The sequence below is a fragment of the Lepus europaeus genome, chromosome 6, assembly GCF_033115175.1.
Source record: "Lepus europaeus isolate LE1 chromosome 6, mLepTim1.pri, whole genome shotgun sequence".
In the NCBI taxonomy this organism is placed as follows: domain Eukaryota; kingdom Metazoa; phylum Chordata; class Mammalia; order Lagomorpha; family Leporidae; genus Lepus; species Lepus europaeus.
The window spans coordinates 62,771,262-62,794,172 of record NC_084832.1 but is presented as its reverse complement, the minus strand read 5'-3'; the positions used below and the strand labels follow the sequence as shown (position 1 = coordinate 62,794,172).

Genomic DNA, 22,911 nt, shown 5'->3' with positions numbered 1-22,911 from the left:
ACTAAATTAGTGAGTTAATGTTACTCCGAAGAAGATATTAATTTACCTTGTCCTGCTTTAGCCAGGGTTGCTAAAATACACCCTACACATGCTTGCTGTTTGATCTCATTCCTAGTCCAGGACTCTGCTCTCATATAAATAGTGATACTCCCAAATCTGACATGTCTCTCTTGAATTAGCCTTGTTTTTATATATCCTCTTCCAGACATACAGTGGCTTTTCCATTCGTACTGAGATGGAAAAGATTCCAGAATCAAACTCACTATTTTCCTACCTTTTGTTCCTGTTAAAAATGTTCCCCTATCTATATTCCCTTCCTAAATTTTAGCAATTATCTATCAGTTGGGACCAAAAAAGAAACCTGAGAATCTTCTGAGTGACTTCACATGGCAACCTGCTATAGATACTGCTTGCTCAAACTCAGCCTTGCTTTTTAGGTCATGGGTTGAACTCACTGACTGCTCATTGATTTTGAACCTTGATCCTACTTGTAGTTTCTGCCCAGTGTCCCATACTACCAGGTACAATGACTGGAGTTGGAATCATCAATGTAGATATGATTGCGTAAACCAAGGGTCAACAAATATTTTCTGTAAAGGGCCAGATAGTAGATATTTTAGGCAGCCTTGTAGATCACACAATCTAATTAATCAACTATGCTTTAGTAGCACAAAGATTTATGGGTGTGACTATGTTTCAATAAAACTTTATACAAACAGGCAGTAGATCAGATTAGGCCCCTGAGCTATACTTTACCAATGACTAGTTTAAATCATAACACTGGATAAGATTGCCTATAAAGCAGAATGAGAAAGCCAAGGGACTCTGGACAGAATCCAGAAAGTCATCAGTTGAAGGAGTTGACTTGGGAAGAAAATTCAATGCAGCTGAATGAGAAAGAGCATTCAGAGAGGTTAGGAGTAAGTTAGGGTGTAGATGTACCCTAGAAGTTCAAGTAGCAATGTATCTCCAGTATTGTCAACTGCTATTAGAGAGATGTAATAGGAAGTGCTGGAATTTGGGTGAGTTTGGACATAACCATTCTGAGATGGTTTTTGTGACAGTGGATAGAAAGCTGGGTAACCTACACCAAAGGCAATCCCAGAGTCCAGGCCATTCAAGTAGGATTAAGCATAGAAGGAGGAAGGTGAAGTTCTTGAGCTAAAAAATACTTAGGGCTTGCATCAAATACACAAAATATTAGTTCTGGGATGACAGGTGTTTTGTAGTCAGCAGTGGTAGGGTTGTGAAATTAATGACCTTACATTCTAATTTTAAAATGTTGATACATGCCCTGATAAACATATGGACATTGACTTCTTTGTAAGTGAGGAAAGTGAAAATGGAAAATTTCTGGAAAACTTGATATGCATGAAACCAACCAACCAACCTGTTCCTAACTCTGTCACTCACTTCCTTCCTCAGATCCTGCTTTTGTGAGGAAAAGGGATTAATCAGACAATTTTAGAAAAATTTAATTCCATGTACTATATTAAAAAACTCTTTCCTATTATCATCATTAAGGACATGATCATATTTGTCTTATTACAATTAGCTTACAGTAACACACAAGCACTGAATTTACTTATATATGTTTTTACTTGTCTGACTATGGAAATACACTACTAATCTTCATTGTATAAAAACAGACATAATTTCACATAGTTAATGATTTTGTACATAAATCTATATATAAATTTTAGAACTAATTTTAAGAGAAAGAAAATAGTAAAGGAAATTTTATGTCACATATTTTATTCATATATATGATAATATTTTTCAGTTAAAAATACTTGGAGTGGATATCTTGTTTTTCTCTCCCTTTTCTCTCTCTGTGTCCTTATACTTTTGTGATACAGACTTGAAAGATCAACAACCTCAGAAACATCCTGAAGCTCAAATCACATAAAATGACAAAGAGAACCCCCATGACCCTGCTACCTTCTTATTCTAGGAATTCTGCTAGAGAGTTCTTGGAAAACATGAGAAGCAGATTAGCACTGCAGTTCAAGGTTTATTTGAGAGTTAGGAGCAGAGATACTGAGAGTGAGGCCTGTGCCTGCTAATTTTAACCTTTTGATCAAGGAGAGTAAGCCCAGTACTGATTGATTTCACATCATTAGTGGGGCTTTCTGACCACACCTCTCTCTTTAATTCTTTCCTGAGTGAATTTGTAATTTTCCTTTGGTTTCTGATGTTAAAACAACAGATTGTGAAGGATCAAAGACTATAATGACAAGGAGGAAGTAGCAAGTTAGTGACATCTTTTTAGAGGAGTAACTATACACAGTGTGATTACTCAGTCTTCTGAGAAGTGACTGAAGAATAAATTCCAGTATAACACATGCCAGGAGACTGTCCAAGTATCATATTTATTCATTAACTCACATTCAGCTATTAACCTTTTATTGAACATCTGCTGTACTTTATACATCTATATGCATCTATATGCATTTTACACACTATACACAAGATCTGATAAAATAAAGAGAAGTGTAGAGTCATGGATAAGAGATTGAGATGATGAGGTCAAACAGACTTGTGTTTGAAACCCTGGTTCTACCACTCACTATAGTGGGCTGAATTATGGTCCCCAAAAGATATTCCACCTGAAACCTCAGGATGTGACCTTGTTTGTAATAAGTCTTTCCAGATGTTATTAAAGTAGGTTTTTTTTTGGGATGAAGTCATCGTCATCCTGGATTAGAGTGGGCCCTCACTTCAATGATGAGGGTCTTGGCACAGAAAAGGAGAAGATGTAGACAGAGAAAAAGGCCATGTGAAGATGGAGAGAGATTGGAGTTATGCTGCTTCAAGCTGAGAAAAGCAGAGGGATGCAGGTAGTTCTCAGGAGCTAGGAGAGAGGCAGAGGAGATTCCTCCTCAGAGACTCCAAAGGGAATGAAATAGGCTGACATCTTGATTTTTGGACTTCTAGCTTCTCAGGTGGTAAGAAAATAAAATGCTGTTGTTTTGAGCTCTGTTTGTGGTAATTTGTTACAACAGCCCTAGGAAACCAATACACCAGCTGCATGACTTCAGGTTAATTAGCTTTCTCTTTATTCCATTTCTGTCTCTGCAAAATGAAGAGAATAACATTACCTGCCCATAAAGTTACTGTGAAGATTCCATGAAGTAATGTATGTCAAGTGCTGAGTATAAGATCTGCCACAATGATAAGAGTTCAGTAAATGTTAGCAGCTATTTCTAAGATATGTGTGGTACTTATGGGTCAGTTGGAATTTCTAATTTATGAGTATTGTGATTACTTAAATAATGACCTTCACTGAGTTTTACTTTTCTGTTTGGGAGATCTTTTTACTTTTCAAAAGGGAATAAGAAAGAAGATGAATTGCTTCTCCCAATATTTCTGGTTGCAAAAATCATATGGGCCCCAGAACCTTGGCCTCTCTGACAAGAACATAGTGTGTATTCCTCAAGGGGTTGCTGCATACTTGGTTAGAGCAGTTAGGACTTATATTTATTATGTACAAACTCAAATGCACTCTGCCAAACTGGGTCATTTATGTCTCTCCAAGTTTATTGGACTCCCAACAAACCTCCAGGGCAAAGATGTGGAGGGGGAAGAAAAATTAAAACAAAACAAAAACAACCTAGTTAGAATTATGCTCAGGGAACTACTTTTTCCTTCATATAGGTAGTTTTTTCACATTTTCAATAATGTGTTAAAATTTCTTCTTAAATTTATTATAGATTTTTGTTAACTTTATTCTTAAGTACTCATGCTTTGCTTTTGTAGATTTTTATATTTTCAAATTGCTTTTTCTCCCACAGAAACCTTTTATTTAAGGAGTACAAACTTCACATATTTCATAAGTACAACTTTAGAAATATAGTGATTCTTCCCACCATATCTGCCCTCCCACCAATACTCCCACCCCTCCTCCTCCTCCCCTTCTATTTCCATACTTAATTTTTACTAAGATCTATTTTCTTTCGTTTTTTTTTTTGACAGGCAGAGTGGACAGTGAGAGAGAGACACAAAGAGAAAGGTCTTCCTTTTTCCGTTGATTCAACCCCCAATGGCCGCTGTGGCCGGCGGGCTGTGGCCTACGCACCTCACTGATCCAAAGTCAGGAGCCAGTGCTTCTCCTGGTCTCCCATGCGGGTGCAGGGCCCAAGCACTTGGGCCATCCTCCACTGCACTCCCGGGCCACAGCAGAGTGCTGGCCTGGAAGAGGAGCGACCGGGACTAGAACCCGGTGTGCTGGCGCCGCAGGCAGAGGATTAGCCTATTAAGCTGTGGCGCCGGACCACTAAGATCTATTTTCAATTAACTTTATACACATAGGATTAACTCTATACTAAGTAAAGAGTTTAAATTGTATGAAAAAAAAAAACAAAACAAAACTGTTTTCAACAGATGAGATAAGAGCTGTTCAAAGTCATTATATAAAAATAAAAAACAAGTGCCCAAAATAGATCCGTGCAGTTTTTTAATTTTTAAGAAGATTTTTATTTAATGAATACAAATTTTATATGTAAAGCTTTTAGGAATATAGTGGTTCTTCCCCACATTTCCTGCCCTCCCACCCCCACTCCCATCCCACCTCCTACTCCTCCCCCATTCCATTTTTCGTTGATTCATTTTTAATTGACTTTATATACAGAAGACCAACTCTATACTAAGTAAATATTTCAACTGTTTGCACCCACACAGACACACAAAGTATAGAGTACAGTTTGAAGACAAGTTTTACTGTTAATTCTCATAGTACACCTCATTAAGGACAGAGGTCCTACATGGGACATTAGTGCACAGAGACTCCTGTTGTTGATTTAACAATTAACACTCTTATTTTTTACTTCAATGACCACCCGAGGCTCTTGGCATGAGCTGTCAAGGCTATGGAAGTCTTTTGAGTCCACAAACTCCATAGGTATTTAGACAAGGCCATAATCAAAGTGGAAGTTCTTTCCTTCCTTCAGAGAAGAGTACATCCTTCTTTGATGGTCCCTTCTTTCCACTGGGGTCTCACTCCCAGAGATCTTTCATGCAGAACAGTTTTTGCCACTATGTCTTGGCTTTCCATGCCTGAAATGCTCTCATGGAATTTTCAGCCAGATCCAAATGCCTTTGGGGTTTATTCTGAGGTCAGAGTGCTGTTTAGGGCATTTGTCATTCTATGAGTCTGCTTGTGAACTGTTTCCCATGTTGGAACTTTCTCTCCTTTTTAATTCTATCTATTATTATTACCAGACACTTGGTCTAATTTATATGATCCCTTTGACACTTAATCTTATCTATATGATCAATTCCACACTTAATATGGTCACTTTATCACATAAGATGGGATTAGTGCCACCCAGCTTAATGGGATTTGGAGTCCCATGGCAAGATTTTAGCTTCACTCTAAGGGTAAGTCTGTAGGAATGTGTGCTGATCTGTACAGCTCCTCCCTCTCTCATTCCCACTCTAATTTTTGACTGGGATTTATTTTCAATTGACTTACTACATCTATGATTAATTCTATGTTAAGTCATTACATATTAAAGTGTTAATTTCACTTTACATTTTAGGTGCTCTATTAGCTACCACTGATCAGGGAGAACATATGGTATTTTTCCTTTTGGGAGTGGCTTATTTCACTAAGTATAATGTTTTCAAGTTTCATCCATTTTTTGCAAACGACAGGATTTCATTTTTTTTTTTACCACTGTGTAGTATTCTGTGATGTACATATCCCATAATTTCTTTATCCAGTTTTCAGTTGATGGGCATTTGGGTTGATTCCATATATTAGCTATTGTGAATTGAGCTGCAATAAATACAGAGATACAGATCTCTATTTCATATGCTGATTTCATTTCCCTTGGGTAAATTCCCAGGAATGGGATGGCTGGGTCATATGGTAGGTCTACACTCAGCTTTCTGATGTATCTCCATACTATCTTCCACAGTAGCTGTATAAGTTTGCATTCCCAACAACTGTGGACTAGGTTATCTTTTTCCCCACATCCTCACCAGCATTTGTTGTTTGTTGATTTCTGTATGAAAGCCATTCTAATGGGGTGAAGTCAAACCTAATTGTGGTATTGGTTTGCATTTCCTTGATGGCTAGTGTTTCTGAGCATTTTTTCATGTGTCTGTTGGCCATTTGGATTTCCTCTTTGAATAATGTCTGTTTAAGTCCTTTGTCTTTCTTAACTGGGTTGTTTGTTTTGTTGTTGTTGAGCTTCTTGAGCTCTTTATATATTTCTGGTTATTAATCTTTTATCAGTTGCATAGTTTGCAAGTAATTTCTCCGATTCTGTTGGTTGCCTCTTCACTTTGCTAAATGTTTCTTTTATAGCACAGAAGCTTCTCAATTTGATATAATCCCATTTGTCAATTTTGTCTTTGATTTCTTGTGCCTCTGGGGTCTTTTCCAAGAACTCTTTGCCTATGCCAATGTCTTACAGGGTTTCCTCAATGTTCCCTAATAATTTGATAGTATCAGGTCATAGATTTAGGTCCTTAATCCATTTTGAATGGATTTTTTGTGTAAGATATAAGGTAAGGGTCTTGCTTTATACTTCTGCATGTGGAGATCCGGTTTTCCCAGCACTATTTGTTGAAGAGACTGTCCTTGTTCCAGGGATTGATTTTAGCTCCTTTGTCAAAGAGAAGTTGGTTGTAGATGTGTGAGTTGATTTCTGGTGTTTCTATTCTGATCAATTGGTCTATCTATCTGTTTCTGTACCAGTACTAGGTTGTTTTGGTTATAACTGCCCTGTAGTAAGTCTTGAAATCTCGTATTGTGATGCCTCCAGCTTTGTTTTTGTTGTATAAGTTTGCTTTAGTTATTTGGGGTCTGACTGTGTTTCCATATGAATTTCAGCATTTTTTTTCTATACCGGAGAAGAATGTCTATGGTATATGATTGGTATTGCATTGAATCAAATTGCTTTTTGTTTGCCAAGAAGTTTTTCTTAAAGTTAATTGTTAATGAATTTCATCAAATGCTTGTATTGCATCTGTTAAAGTGATAATATGTGTGTTTTTTTTTTTAAGATTTATTTTATGTTTTTGAAACAGAGTTACAGGGGAGATTGAGACAGAGAAAGAGGTCTTCCATCCACTGGTTCATTCCCCAAATGGCTGCAATGGCAGAGCTGAGCCAATTTTGAAAGCAGGAGCCAGGATCTTCTTCTGGGTCTCCTACATGGGTGTAGGAGCTCAAGGACTGTGCCATCTTCTGCTGCTTTCTCAGGCACATTAACAGTGAGCTGGATTGGAAGTGGAGCACCTGGATTCAAAACGGCACCCATTTGGGATACTGGTGCTGCAGGCTAAGGCTTTAACCTGCTATGCCATAGTGCTGGCCCCAATCAGTGTTCTTCTTTAATTACTTAATGTGATGAAATCCATGTCTAGATTTACTATTGTTAAATCACCTTTGAATTTCCTTTATTCATCTAATCTGAACATTGATTGATTGATTCACTCAAATAATAATATTGGCTACCCATTATGTTCCAAGCAATCCCACAATGTTGGGATATGATTGTGATCATCCTCACCATCATCATCATAATCATCAGTATGATAATAGTAATAAAACTAGAGATTAGGGGTAGGCATTTAGCCTAGCAGTTAAGATGCCAGTTAGGACACTGGTGTCCTACATCAAAGACCTGGGTTCAATACCTGGCTTTGGCTCCTGATTCCAGATTCCTACTAATACATACTCCGGGAGGCAGCCGTAATGGCTTAAGTAATTGGGTTACTGTCACCCATGTGGGAGGCATGGTTTGAGTTCCCAGCTATAAGCTTTTGCCTGGTCTAGTCCTGGTCATGGTGATTATTTGGGGGAGTAAACAAATGAATAGGAGTGTGTGCTCGCACACTCTCTGTTTCTCTCCTTCATTCTTTCTCAAAAGCAAAACAAAACATAAAAGTGAGGTCAGTACCTTCATAGAGCTTATATGCTGACATTTTGCAAACCACTGGATTCCATTTGCTAAATTTTGTTTATATTCTGCAGCTATGCCCTTTAGTAAGATTAGCTGTAACATCCCATTTTTATACTTCCCTTGACCATGTAGTTAAATACAATTGCATATGCTGGGTCATAAAGCCCAATTGGAAGAGCAATTTGCACTCATTCTGGATTTGCTTTTGAGCTTCTCTTGTTTCACTCAAAACTGACAGTTATACCATCTATTTGGTAAATGAATTGAAGTAGCTCATTGAAAACAGATATAAGTTGATTCCAAAATCCAAGAAAAGGCCCTTCAAATCTTGTGGCACTTATTTAGTGGCAGGTAGTGTAAAATGTGGTGACATGCATTTCTCCTTAGAGAGACTATCGCCACATGTTCTACATAACTGGGACTCAGAAACTTTTGCTAGGTGAATTTTCAGGGATTTATCTTCCACCTTCTTTTTGTGTTTATATCCATTCTCACTAGGTCTATGTCAATGTAATTAGCAAATCTTGTGTTTCTTCTGCCATTTTCTCCCAGTTTCTCCATGTGAGTATGCTAAAATCTGATCCTCACTATAATCTGATGGCAACAAGGGGCATTCAGGTAAGTCTTCAAGAGAACGTGTCACCTTGTAAGGCAACTCCCTCAAATGAGATTCTTATGGGGTATGTTATGCAAGGGCAGCCTCCTTCCACTCTCAAGAGAATCTCAGAGTGATGCAATGAGGGAAGGCTTAAGATTCTTTAATGTCTTCTGAAACCAAGCAGATGCTCCTATTCTAGGTTTCAAGTCTCACTCCCACTCAGTCAATGCTTAGAGCAGCTGTGAATTAAACTCAAGATTCTACAACCTGGGGTCGGTGCTGTAGTGTAATAGGTTAAGCCTCCACCTGTGGTGCTGGCATCCCATATGGGCTCCAGTTCATACCCTGGCTGCTCCTCTTCCCATCCATCTCTCTGCTAATGGCTTGGGAAAGCAGTGGAAGATGGCCGAAGTGCTTAGGCCCCTGCACTCATGGGGGAGACCTGGAAGAAACCCTTGGCTCCTGGCTTCAGTTAGTCCAATGCTGGCCATTGCAGCCATCTGGGGGAGTGGACCAGCAGATGGAAGACCTCTCTTTCTCTCTCTCAAATAAATAAATCTTAAAAAAGATTCTACAACCTGTAGAGCTAAATTTTCTGTTTAATTTTCACTCATATAGGTCCTGTGGCTGTAAAAAGAGAATATTTGAGGGTTGTCATAGAAATTCTCTGGTCGTCTGTTCCAGCAACCTAGTGTGTGAAGATCTGTGTTTGTAATTTTCATTTTGTACGTGCTCCTGTGTGCTCAGAAAAACCCATTCAATATCAAAGGCCTCGTAGTCAATACTACCTCATTAACAATCGAAGAAAGCAACCCCTTGTCTCTCCATAGTACTTCATTGGGCCGGCACTGTGGCTCAATAGGCTAATCCTCCGCCTGTGGTGCCGGCACCCAGGGTTCTAGTCCCAGTCAGGGCACCGGATTCTGTCCCGGTTGCCCCTCTTCCAGGCCAGCTCTCTGCTGTGGCCCGAGAGTGCAGTGGAGGATGGCCCAAGTTCTTGGGCCCTGCACCCCATGGGAGACCAGGAGAAGCACCTGGCTCCTGGATTCAGATCAGCGCAGTGTGCTGGCTACAGTGTGCCGGCTGTGGCGGCCATTGGAGGGTGAACCAACAACAAAGGAAGACCTTTCTCTCTGTCTCTCTCTCTTTCATTGTCCACTCTGGCTGTCAAACAAACAAACAAAACATTGACTAGGAACATCCTCATTACTTGTGATGCCAATGCATGGATCACTAGTATCCCATGATTCATTGTCAATGAGTATAGCACTGCACTCAAGACCAAGGACACAACCAATTCCAAAGTTACGTTTTTAAATGAATTTTTGTTCCTGGTACTGATCCATGTATAATCAATGTCCACTCAGGAGACAGAAATCATACAAGTTATTTTAACAGAGAGGGTTTAACATAAGAATTATTGACGGGGCCGGTGCTGTAGTGAAGCGGGTAAGTCCACCACATGCGGTGTTGGCATCCTATATGGGCACCAATTCTAGTCCTGGCTGCTCCACTTCCCATCCAGCTCTCTGCTATGGCCTGGGAAAACAGAGAAGACGGCCCAAGTCCTTGGGCCCCTGCACCAACGTGGGAGACCTGGAAGAAGCTCCTGGATCTTGGCTTCAGATTGGCACAGCTCTGGCCATTGCAGCCATCTGGGGAGTGAACCAGTGGATGGAAGACCTCTCTCTCTCTCTCTCTGTCTCTCTTTCTCTCTCTCTTTCTGCCTCTCCTTCTCTCTCTGTGTAATTCTGACTTTCAAGCAAATAAATAAATCTTTTTTTTTTTTTTAAAGAATTAGTGACTAAGTATTTGATTGCTAATTGGGTAACAGAAGGAACAAAAAGCAGGAACAGCTACTATTTCCATGGCTGGGGGATCAAAGAGAAGTAGTTAGAATTCTTAGAACTTAAAAGTTTAGAGGAGAGTTCCCAGGAAGCTGCAACTCAGACTCTGGGAAGGAGGAACAGTTTGCCTGGTGATGAAGTCTCTGAACTTGAAGCAGCCCTGTGGGCTTGTGAGCTCGAACTGCTGGCTGATTGGAGGTGGTGTCTCTCACAGGGTGTAATGAGGCTGATCCTTTGGTTGTGAAAACCTTGCAATGTGATACATCTACTGCTACAGGAAGGGGCTGTTGTTTCTAAGGAGCAGGGGTGATATTTCCAGGAACTGGGAGCAGACTGAGGAAGCATCCGAGGAAGCAAATGAGAAGCTCAGTTCACATCATTATCCTCTAGCCTGGCAGTATCCCTCCAGGAAAAAGTCTTATGGTGACGTCTAATAGGGAACCAGCTGGCAAAGCAGAAATGTGGTTTGCAGGATCCTGGTATCAGCAACTCAGAACACAGAGTAGAAGGCTGGGTTTGGAGCTGTGGGGCATCCATCCAGACCCCTGTTTGACTCTCTGCCCTCCAATTTCTTATTCCTCTAGATCTATGGAAAAGCAAAGCAATGAGACAATCAAAGAAGCATTTATTTACAAACCACTAGAAATAATTATTACCTTGGTAAGGGCAGCCATTTACTTAGAAACCCAATGGTAAAAAACAAAACTCTGAAAAGAATTGTTTACTACTTGTAAGAATTGGAATTTATATTCCAGTGATGGAAATAACGAGGCCTGGAAAAAGGTAGTATTAAATTATTTAATTCAAAGGGAAAATAACAAAGAAAAATTCAAGTTGGAATTTCATTTAAGCAAAGAATTTATTTTGTCTTTGTTACATACAGGTTTTGGCATTCTATTGATTACACATAAAATTTTGACACTTCTTGGGATAAAGCCTTTTAAAAGGCAAAATTCAAATTTAACTGATACCTCATAAATTATCAGATACTCTTTTTTTTAACTTAAGATATGAGTATTTGTTCCAATGCAGTGATTCAGAATAGACTCATGACTGATAAAGTTGGCCTTAAAAATAAGGAACAAAATATGGAAACATTTTAGTCGGGGATACGTTTTCTACAGGGCCTAATTGCAAAGATTCTCTGTAATTAAACTGTTCTGAATGTTAGCTTAAGTTTTAATAAGCTGATGTCTAGCTTTCCCATGATTGTCCTTGTTCAAAACAAATCAGACTTAAGAAAAATATTTTTTTCCAAATTGCAGTGTGTTTCAGAAGCAGATACATTTAAAATGTATTCAAGTAATAAGATGCAGAACCAACTGCTCCATGTATCCCTTAATGTATGTAGTATTTCCAAAGTAGTCTAACAGCCTCTTTCTTTATCATTGTCATCAATCATAACACAGATGGTGTTTCCTGACATCTTTCAGTCAGATTCCAGTCCTGTGCTGCAGAGGCTTCCTGTTATCAATATGGCTTTTTGGTAAATGGCTTCATTTTGCTGTTGACAAGGCTGATATAAACAAGCTGTGTAATTTACTCTGCTACCAAATAAATCACATGTGAACATTTAACTGTTCTAGCCCAATAGTCTGGCAAGTGTTTTTGTCTGCATGGAGAATATTTGACATTTAAACTCAACCCAGAAAAACAAAAACAAAAACCCAAGTTTATTCTCCCACATTTCAGCAGAGTTTTTGCGCAAGCCAAAGGTGGCTTGACTATGCCAATTAAGAGGGTTAAAGAGGCATCCTTTCTAAGAGTCTTTCTAGGCAAGCTGTTATTATTATTATTGTGTTTGATTTAGAGACAGAGAGGGAGAGAGAGAAAGGGAGGAAGAGAGCTCCCGTCGGCTTTAACCCCCAAATACTTGCAATGGCTAGGACTGGGCATAGTGAAAGCTGGGAACTAGGAACTTTATCCAGGTCTTCACGTGGGTGGCAGGGACCCAATTACTTGAGCCATCACTGCTGCCACCTAGGGTCTGGATTAGCAGGCAGATGGAGTCAGGAGCTTGGGGGTCTTAAATGACATCTTAACCACTAGGCTAAATGCCTGTCCCAACGATTGTATTCAATGACACATATAGGTTAGCAACTGGAAAGTTAGAAAATGTGCATGTGTTGATATTCCATAAGCTCAATTGTCACCTTTGGACCCCTAGTTTACTCAGTAGACATAAATGTTCTCCAGATGCATTAAAGATGTTAAAGATAAATCCATCAATGTAATAAATCACATTCTTTGTGATTTCAAAAATACCTACACAGTGGCAACGATGTGATTGATTTGACTGTAAAAGTTAAGTATTCCCACTTAATATGAGACAATTTGGTAGATTTACAGATTCCAAATCAAGAGAAGGAATTGCAGTGTCCAAAATCATCAATGTCTTAGTACTTGGTAATCAATAAGAAAGACAATTGATAAATGAGAAAGGATATGAACTGAAGTGAAAATGCAAATGGGTGCCACATACGTGAAGAGAAGGCTCAAGTTCATTAGCAATCAAAATATGAATTAAACAATGAAATACTACTTTGTATTTAATATTCTGGTAAAAATTAAGAACATAGGTCTACAAATTCTTTTTTTAATATTTATTTATTTATTTGAAAGGCAGAGTTGCAGGGAATAAAAGGGATAGACACACACACACACACAGAGAGAGAGAGAGAGAGAGAGATTCCATCTACTGGTTCACTCTCCAAATGATCGTAAGTGGCTGGAGCTGGGCCAATCTGAAACAGAGTCAGGAGCTTCTCTCAGGTCTCCCATGTGGGTGCAGGGGCCCAAGCACTTGGGCCATCCTCTGCTTCTTTCCCAGATGTACTAGCAGGAAGCTGTATCAGAAGTGGAGCAGCTGGGACCTGAACCAGCACCCCTATGGATTATCAGCACTGCAGATGGAGGCTTCATCCACTACACGACAGCACCAACTCTCCCTATCTAAGAGTAGGGAGTTAAGCGGCTAGCTGGAACTCTTACCAAGGGCCAACCCATCATTTACACACAGACCTCACCCCTTCAGTACTATTCAGAAATATTACTGCAGAAATATCCATCCTTCTCCCCCCACCAATGATTTATTTATTTATTTTGAAAGTCAAAGTTACAGAGAGTGAGAATGATCTCCCATCCACTGGTTTATTCCCCAGTTGGCTGCAATGGTCAGGGCTGGGTCAGGCCGAAGCCAGGAGCCAGGAGCTTCTTCTGGGTCTCCCATGTGGGTGGCAGGGACCTCCTTTCTTCTGAGTGAAGCATCCATATTCCACTGCTTTACCCAGGTCATTAGTAGGGGGCTAGATTAGAAGTGGAACAGCTAGGCCTTGAACTGGCGCCTAAATAGTATGCTGGCATGTCAGGCAGCAGCCTTACCCGCTATGCCACAGTGCTGGCCCCTGCATCCTTCCCTTATGTACCATCACTTTTTTTCTTCTCCATTGGATCATTCTCATTAGTGTGTAAGGTGTTGTCTACAACCCTGAAAAGATCATTCCTAATCTCCACCCCTTCCTCCAACTACCAGTGCCTTCCTTTGCTCCCATTTTCAGCAAAACTTGTTGGCAGGGTTGTCTCTATTCGCTGTGTCTACTTCCCTCTCTTTTCAGTGCTCCTGAATCCATTCCAATAAGTCTTTCACTACAGTCACTCCACCAGAACAGTTCTTTTATGGGCCATTAGTGACCCATAAATTGACCAACTCGAAGGCTCATTCTCCATCCTCATTTTACTTCTTCTTTCAGTAACATTTGAAAGCATTCTATAACTTCCTTGAAACAGCATTTGGTGGTGTCCAACAAGCTACATTCTTGGTTCCTCTATTCAACAACTCCCATTGAATGGACAAATGGGCATTGTACACTTAACAGGCACAAAACTTAACTATATCTAAACTTGATCTTTCTCTCCATCCTTCCTGCTGGTCAGGTGCCAAACATGATATCATGCTTGAGTTTTTCTTCATGGTGCATAATACATCCATTCCAACTGATACCACCTTCCAAGTGACAGACATAAACAAACCCCATATCTATCTCATTATATTCCTGGAGAAAGGTCCAAGAAAACTAGAGAATTGAGAAGATCTTATCCAGTGGAGGGAGATGGAAGTAAAGAAAGGGGGTTAGTTACTCAATGAATAAAAAAAATGAGTCTTCATTCATGTCAGAGCTAGAAGCTCAAAAAAATTTTTTTGCCCTCTGGCTAGACCAATAGAAAAAAGGCATCATCCTTTAGGGTGACAGAACCCTAACCAGAGTACCTAACTTGATGAGTGGAGCCAGGCTCAGATTTTGCATCTTTTTCTACCATTTCTGTACCCTCTTGTATTCTTTTGGCTGGGTGCCATCACATGGGGCTGAAAGCTTGAGTATACCTAGGCAAATCCCCAGTAGTGAGCAAATACCATGAGTAAAGTTTCTTTGTATTATTTCTCTCCTAAGAATACTGTACCTGAAGTGGGGAGACTTCAAGTTTAGGGTGTTGGTATGTCCAACACAGGATATAGTGATTGAAGGAAGGAAATGAGTACTTTTTTTTAATCAGCCCTGAATTTAAATAAGGATGTCAGCTACTGTTTTCTCTTGGTGTTTTTTACCATGTCTCCATTAAACTCCTTCGTTCAATGCCCTGCCACTTTAGTGAAGTCTCATAGATTTTGAACCTTTCTAAGTTTCTTATAGGACTGAACAGGTGGATCTCAACTGACAGGGACATTTCAGTGTTTACCAATGACCGTAGACCTAATGTGTGATGAGTCTCCTCTTAACTCAGTGTTCAGGAACAGGTTTCCTTGGATATCTTAGAATATTAGTGAGTATCTGACCTGAGAGCCAAAGATTTTGATGAAGACTAACCTGAGTCTTCAGTTGCAGCTTGTCCCTTGCTAACTGTATGATCTTGGGAAATTATTTAAGCACTGGAACCTCACTTTCTTCATCATGAGCATTAAATAATAATGCATGTAAATGTTCATCTCTTGGCCTAATGCGTAACAAGTATTCAAATTTTAGATGCTCTCACTGGTGTCATTATTATTACTAAAACTGCCTTGCCCATGGTAGATACTACCCATAAATCATAGTATGTATTGTACCTCAGTCTCAGGATACTTTCCAAAGCTGGATTTCAAGCAGCTACTACTAAGTGGGTGGTCTTGTCACATGGCAGTGCTTCCAGTGAGTTTTCTGCACTTATGCAAGTATGAAACATCCTATTGTAATGACAGTGGGATAGTGTGGGTCAAGCCAGGAAGGATCAGGTCTAGAAATTCACTCAGGAGAAGAGACGTCTGTTGGAATAAGAATTGGAGTCAGTCCTATGAATGGAGTATGAAATTGGAGTCAGTCCTATGAACTGAGTATGTAACCATGATCAGGGGTCAAATTAGAGGAAACAAAGAAATCTGAGAATGAAAACCAGAAAGGACTTCAAAGCTTCCTATGGCCAATAGGAGACTGAATGTCAGAGTAGAATCCAGGTCCAGAGAAAAGGGAGGAAGGTGAAATCCATACAGAGAAGCCTGGGAATGGTGACCCAAGGCTGGTGACATACAAGTGAACCCTGTGAACACTGTTAACAGTGCCCCAAGAATGACCTGACTTGGCGACAGATGTAGTCCTCTGGTCTGGTTCTTGAGCAGCCCCTGAGGACTGTGTGTTCCTCTACAACATATGGCAGGGCTGTGTTTGTGTTAATGAATTTTCTCAGAAACAAATGAAGGCAATGTATATGTAGGACAAGTGTTACCTTATCTGCTCAGATCCTTAGTTCCCAAGAGAAACCAAATACCCATTGAAACAGTTCTACTACAAGTTTCTATGGGATAGAGATGTGTTTGGGCATGTAGAGATAGATTGCTATGTGTTTTCCTATAGATTATCTACTTACAATTTGGGAATAAGTGCAATATTAGTGCAAAGATCTTAAATATTAGAATTTCAAGAACTGGGGCCAGCATTATGGTGTAGTGGGTCAGGGTGCGACCTGTCATGCGGGCATCCCATTTGAATGCCTGTTTTTTTTTTTTTAACTTTTATTTAATGAATATAAATTTCCAAAGTACAGCTTATGGATTACAATGGCTTCCCCCCACCCCCATAACTTCCCTCCCACCCGCAACCCTCCCCTTTCCCGCTCCCTCTCCCCTTCCATTCACATCAAGATTCATTTTCAATTCTCTTTATATACAGAAGATCAGTTTAGTATATATTAAGTAAAGATTTCAACAGCTTGCCCCCACATAGCAACACAAAGTGAAAAAATACTGTTGGAGTACTAGTTATAGCATTAAATAACAGTGTACAGCACATTAAAGACAGAGATCCTACATGATATTTTTTAAAAATTGATTAATTTTCTGTGCAATTGAATGCCTGTTTGAGTCCTGACTGCTCCACTTCTGATTCATCTCCTTAGCCTGGGAAAGCAGTGGAAGATGGCCCAAGTACTTGGGTCTCTGCCACAAACATAGGATACCAGGATGGAGTTGTAGGCTCCTGGCTTCCATTTCACCCTGCCCTGGCTGCTGTGGCCATTTGGGGAGTGAACCAGAGGATAGATTCCGCCCCCCCCCCCCCCATCTCTGCTTCCGCTTCTCCCTTTCTCTCTGTAACCTTGCCTTTCAAATAAAAAGAAATAAATCGTTTAAGAAATTCAAGAACTATGTAGTTTCAAATATTTTGCTCGTAGTCCTTGAATTCTAAAATTTTAAATATTCTAGATTGTTTTAAAGTCTGAAGAAGCATGAAATTCCTTTGGAAGACTCCATGCTTTGGAAATATAGTTACTGTCATTAAAAATGGTTTAAAAGAGCTCCTGAATGTTTATTTGGCAAACAAACTATTACATAATATTATTTCTTTGGAAGGATGATCACAAAGTCATGAACCATGACTTTCAAAGAAGTATTGTGAAGACAGTCTGCTCCTGTTCAGAGGACAAACTGTTTCTGTAGGTCCTCTTAGGGGCTGTCCAACTTTGTCTGTGGCCAGTTTATTGAAAATGCAGCTATGCCACATGAGGAAGAAACTTCCAACCTGTGTATCCTTGTCTACCTGCAGAAAATCCTTTCCCTTACAACTTAGACCTTTCCCTTATAAGCTGTTTATATGGTATAATAGGGTTGTCCAGCAAAACATAACACACACACACACACACACATTTCATGGAAAAATGGAATTAGAAGTAAGAATATATTTTTAAAATTTTTTCACTTGCAATTCAATTTCAATTGCAATTTTTTTAAGTGAACACTGCATATTATGAACTGAACTATGTATAGATTTAAATTTTTGGGGCATCATAGTTTTAGTGCCATTTCTCCATAAACTTTTTAAAAAATAAATTTATTTATTTGAAATGCAGAATTATGGAAAGAGAAAGAGACACAGAGAGAGGCAGAGACAGAGGCAGAGACACAGAGAGAGAGAGAGAGAGAGAGATCATCTTTGCCCTGTTTTACTCTCCAAATGGCTGCAATGACCAGGGCTAGACCAGGCCGAAGCCAGAAGCCTGAGACTCTGCCTGGGTGCAGGGACCCCAGCTCTTGGGCCATCTTCAACTGCTTTCCCAGGTGCATTAGCTGAGAGCTGGATTGGAACCAGAGCATTTGGGGTTTGAACAGACACTCATATGGGATGCTGGCATTGCAGGTAGTGGTTTAACCTGCTCTACTACAATGCTGGCCCCTGCATGAACTTTGAAGTATTTTCAGAATTATGGAAAGACTATGCATGGATTTCTACTCTATTTAACACTAAAATACACAAAATACCTTTTAGTTCCATTTGTCTGTGAACTTTTAAAAGTACCCTTGCACATAGATACATAGAGATTTGGGGGGAATTAGCTCACACAATTAGAGGGGATGAGAAATCCATGATACGCATTCTGCAAGCAGGAGAAGCAGGAAGGCTGGTGGGGGTTAGTACAGGACGAAAGCCTGAGAAATTGAGTCGCTTTGGTGTAAGTCTCAGACGCTGAAGGTCACAGAATCAGGAACTCTGATGTCTGAGGGCAAGAGACAATAATGTACCAGCTGAAGAGGAGATAGCAAATTTGTCCTTTCTTGGCCTGTTGGCTTGGTTGGTGCCTGGCCAAATTGGAGAGGGTGATCTTCTTTATTTAGTCTCCGAATGCAAATGTTCTTCTCTTCTGGAAACACCTCACAGACGCTCCCGGGGGATATTGTACTACCAGCTACCTGAGCACCACTTAGCCGAGTCAAATTGATATACAAAATTAGCTATCATACATGGCTCTTGGGAGTGGCCATAACAAGTGATTCATATGTGTCCTAGACTTGTTTGCTTTGCCCTTTCTACGTCCTGTCCTGCCTTGTAAGGGACTGAATGTGAAGGCTGTATTTTCCATGCTTTCTTGTTGTCTAGTTTCTGATTGAGTTTGGTCAATAGAAGGCAATGGTGGGAGACAGAAGAACAAAAGGGAGGAGGCCGACGCCGTGGCTCAATAGGCTAATCCTCTGCCTTGCGGCGCCAGCACACCGGGTTCTAGTCCCGGTCGGGGCGCCGGATTCTGCCCCGGTTGCCCCTCTTCCAGTCCAGCTCTCTGCTGTGGCCCGGGAAGGCAGTGGAGGATGGCCCAAGTGCTTGGGCCCTGCACCCCATGGGAGACCAGGAGAAGTACCTGGCTCCTGGCTTCGGATCAGCGCAGTGCGCCAGCCGCGGTGGCCATTGGAGGGTGAACCAACGGCAAAGGAAGACCTTTCTCTCTGTCTCTCTCTCTCTCACTGTCCACTCTGCCTGTCAAAAATTAAAAAAAAAAAAAAAGAAAAAAAAGAAAAAAAAAAAAGAACAAAAGGGAGGGAGATACAAGGATATTTCTCCCTTCTCTCTGTGTTCTGACAGCGGCTCCAGCAGTGGCTGCATCTTTCCAACTTCTATAAGACAGGCCTGGAGTGGCCCCAATTACCACTGGTCCTACACTCTGGGAACACTGGCTCCTTCCTTTACCCCGGTAGCCTAGGGTGGTGGCAACTTCCTGTTGCTACTAATTGCTGTTTGCTTCACTGTTCCCTGGTTATATTCCCAGCCTCCTTCATCATGTTAACAAATTTAATGCTTTAACTTTCCTCTGTTTTTAATTCTCTGTTTACTTGTTAGACTCTGACATAATTTTGTCTTTTAAATTTTTTTTTCTGTTTCACCAATGAAGATTAAGTGTGCAGGTGGGGCTTCCCAAGGAGGGCCAAGAGTGACATGCAAAGGGATATATCAAATTTGAGAGGAAAGGGCATATGTTTGGTGTAGTGGTTAAGAGGCAGCTTGGGATGCCTGCACCCCACACCAGAGCACCTGAGTCTGAGTATTTCCTCCTCTCTCAATTCCAGCCTTCTACTAATGTGCTGGTAGGTGATGGTTCAAGTACATGGGTCCCTGCTGCCCATGTAGAAGGCCTGGATTGAGTTCCTGGCCCTTTGCTTTGGCCTGGCCCAGTCCTGGTTGTTGTGGATATTTGGGGAGTGAACTGGCAGATAAGAGATAGCTTTCTGATTCTCCTTATCTCTATTTCTCTGACTTTCAAAGAAAATAAAGAAATAATTTTTAAATATATGTGAGAGGTTATTAGGTATACAAATAAAGGTAGGTGCTGGTGCTGTGCCATAGCAGGTAGCAGCTGCCTATGATGCTGGCATCTCATATAGGTGCCAGTTCAAGACCCAGCTGTTCCACTTCCCATACAGCTCCCTGCTGATGCACCTGGGAAAGCAGCAGAGGAAGGCCCAAGTGCTTGGGCCTCTGCCACCCATGTGGGAGACCTTGAAGAATGTTCAGGCTCCTGGTTTTGGCCTGGCATAGCACCGGGCATTTTGGCCATTTGAGGAATGAACCAGGGGGTGAAAACTCTCAAATTAACAAAACTAATCTTAAAAAAAAGGTAAAATGGTCAAGACAGCAGTTTCTTTTGTATCCCCACCCCCCAACCTCCTTTTTATCTCTATTCTTTGTCACCTCCTTTCCCAATTGAATACCTGTGCTATTCTGTCTCCATTTATTCCTCTTGTTGCTGCCCCTTTTCTCCCACACTGCATTGACCTGTCCACTTCTCTGAAGTCACCCTGGGCCCTGTCATGCAGCGATGTTAACTGATGGTGAGAATTCTGTGTAATTGGCAGCTAAGAGCAATATTTAATGGATATCATCAACTAGCCCAAAAGAGAATGCAGCACTCTCTCAACCTAATGAGCTTTATGATGGAGTTGAAGATGATTTTGGAAGTTGCTTTAAAGAGTACACAAGAGATATGTCCACTAACTCCTCTTCCCTCATTCTATTCAAGTTTTATTGAATAGATAGGGACTCTTTGTTGGAATACAGTTGTGTTTATGGGGCCTTGCTTTAGTACTATCAAGTGAAAATCAAAAGGTGCTTCTGGTAGAGTTCAAGGTGCCCTGCAGAACCATAAGATTGTTTTGAGTTTTGTGTTTTGTGGATTTCACTGTTCCATTTCTTGCTTTTTGGACACCATAGAGCTCTTTATAAAGTATTCACAGTCAGTTTTTGGCAGCATTTGAATCACTGAAGGCATTCTGGGATGTTGTGGATGAAATTGATGAGAAGACCTGAGTATTTGAGTCAGAGAAACCTACATGGAGTACAATATTGTGCAGAATTGCAGAAGGGAATAATGCTTCCCTACACATAGAGGTAGATCCAGACATCCTACTTTGATTCCTGTGCTGCTTTCTTGGTGTTGATCATGTGGGAAAACCTTTGGGAATTAAGTTGAAGAATATATATCTGTGGGATCAAAGAAGCAGTCTGTTACAAAATTTGAAAGAATTTGTATTTAGAATTTGACTTTCTGGCTCATACAATCCTGGAGAAAAAAATTTGATTTTACTATGAATTGTGGGATTTGTTTTGCCTGTCAACTTGATGGTGGCATTCCTGATCATGTATGTGATAATTCCCAGTGTAGACAAGCTTTCCTTCAAATGTGTTTATATGAGTGGTTGAAAAGGCAACTCATCAGTAGTTTTATTTTTTTTTTTTATTTTTTTTTGACAGGCAGAGTGGACAGTGAGAGAGAGAGAGACAGAGAGAAAGGTCTTCCTTTTGCCGTTGGTTCACCCTCCAATGGCCGCCGTGGTAGGCGCGCTGCAGCCAGCGCACCGCACTGATCCGATGGCAGGAGCCAGGTGCTTCTCCTGGTCTCCCATGGGGTGCAGGGCCCAAGGACTTGGGCCATCCTCCACTGCACTCCCTGGCCACAGCAGAGAGCTGGCCTGGAAGAGGGGCAACCGGGACAGGATTGGTGCCCCGACCGGGACTAGAACCTGGTGTGCCGGCGCCGCTAGGCGGAGGATTAGCCTAGTGAGCCGCGGGCCGGCCTCATCAGTAGTTTTAATATCATGTTTGGTGAATGTCCATATTATAGCAAGGCAATTACCATGAAAACATCTGGGAAGAAACCCTGAAATAAAAATGTGTTATTTTGTGAAGAGCTGGAAAATAAAAATAATCAAAAAGACTTTGTTTGGTACCTTCAGAGGAAATATAAAGCAAGACATACTAACACCAAGAGCAGAAGAATTAGGAAGCCATATTAATCCACATCTGCCTTTGTCTCTTCGCTAACAGTAAACTGGGAAATTGTAGGCCAAAGTCCTGTAGAACTTTGTATGTCTGTGACCTGAATACCAACTGTGGAAGGGTATGTATACCAGGATGAAGATCTTGACTTGCTGAATATATCTGGACTGGTATAATCTTGACAGGCTTCGTAAAAACAAGCTGAGCTTAAATAAATAGGTTTGAACAAGTGAGAAACTCCTTCCTCTATTGCAACTTTTTCATAGTTTCCTCCCCATTTCTTCTCCTCTCCACTCCTCTTCATCACTATAAAAATGTCAAAGGAAGATTCTGAGAACTATTTAGAAAGGATATAGTTTTACTTGCAAAGAAACTCACAAAAAAGTTTCTGGAAGAATCTGTTCATTGAATTAAAAAACCAAAAACAAATGATTTAAAGGAAAAAACAACAGCTTTACTAAGATTACACACATTGTGCTTAGGGTTGAAGATTGGAGAAATTCTCTCATGACTACATTATCCACAAAGTGGTCTATGATGGGAGTCACAGAGGTGTGCCATTCAGATCTCTCTCTCTTTCAATTTTTAAAATTTATATAAGGTGAAAAAATTTCATGTATTTAATACATACAGAGTCAGGAGCATAGGGATACTTCCTACTCTACCCTCCCTCCCTTCCATGCTTCCATTACTTCTTCCTTTCTTATTCTTTCTTTTAATTTTTACCATGACATACTCTCAGTTTATTTTTTAATCATAAGCCTAACCTTCCACTTAGTAGAGAATTCAACAAATAGTAACAGTGTTCCTCAATCGTAGAGACAAGGGCTGTAAATAATAATCAAATCTCAAAATGTCAATTTCTCTCATATACATTACATTTTTTTGTACTCTACTAGATATCACAGAACAGGGAAAACATGATAATTGTCTTTTGGGGCTGGCTTATCTCATAAGTAAAATGGTCTCCAGTTGTATCCGTTTTGTTG

General features: G+C 40.4%; 1 pseudogene; it reads left to right on the top strand.

The window, feature by feature from the left end:
* The first annotated feature begins 20,475 nt into the window (after positions 1-20,475).
* Positions 20,476-21,807, top strand: LOC133762098 (E3 ubiquitin-protein ligase FANCL-like; annotated as a pseudogene).
* Positions 21,808-22,911: the final 1,104 nt, after the last annotated feature.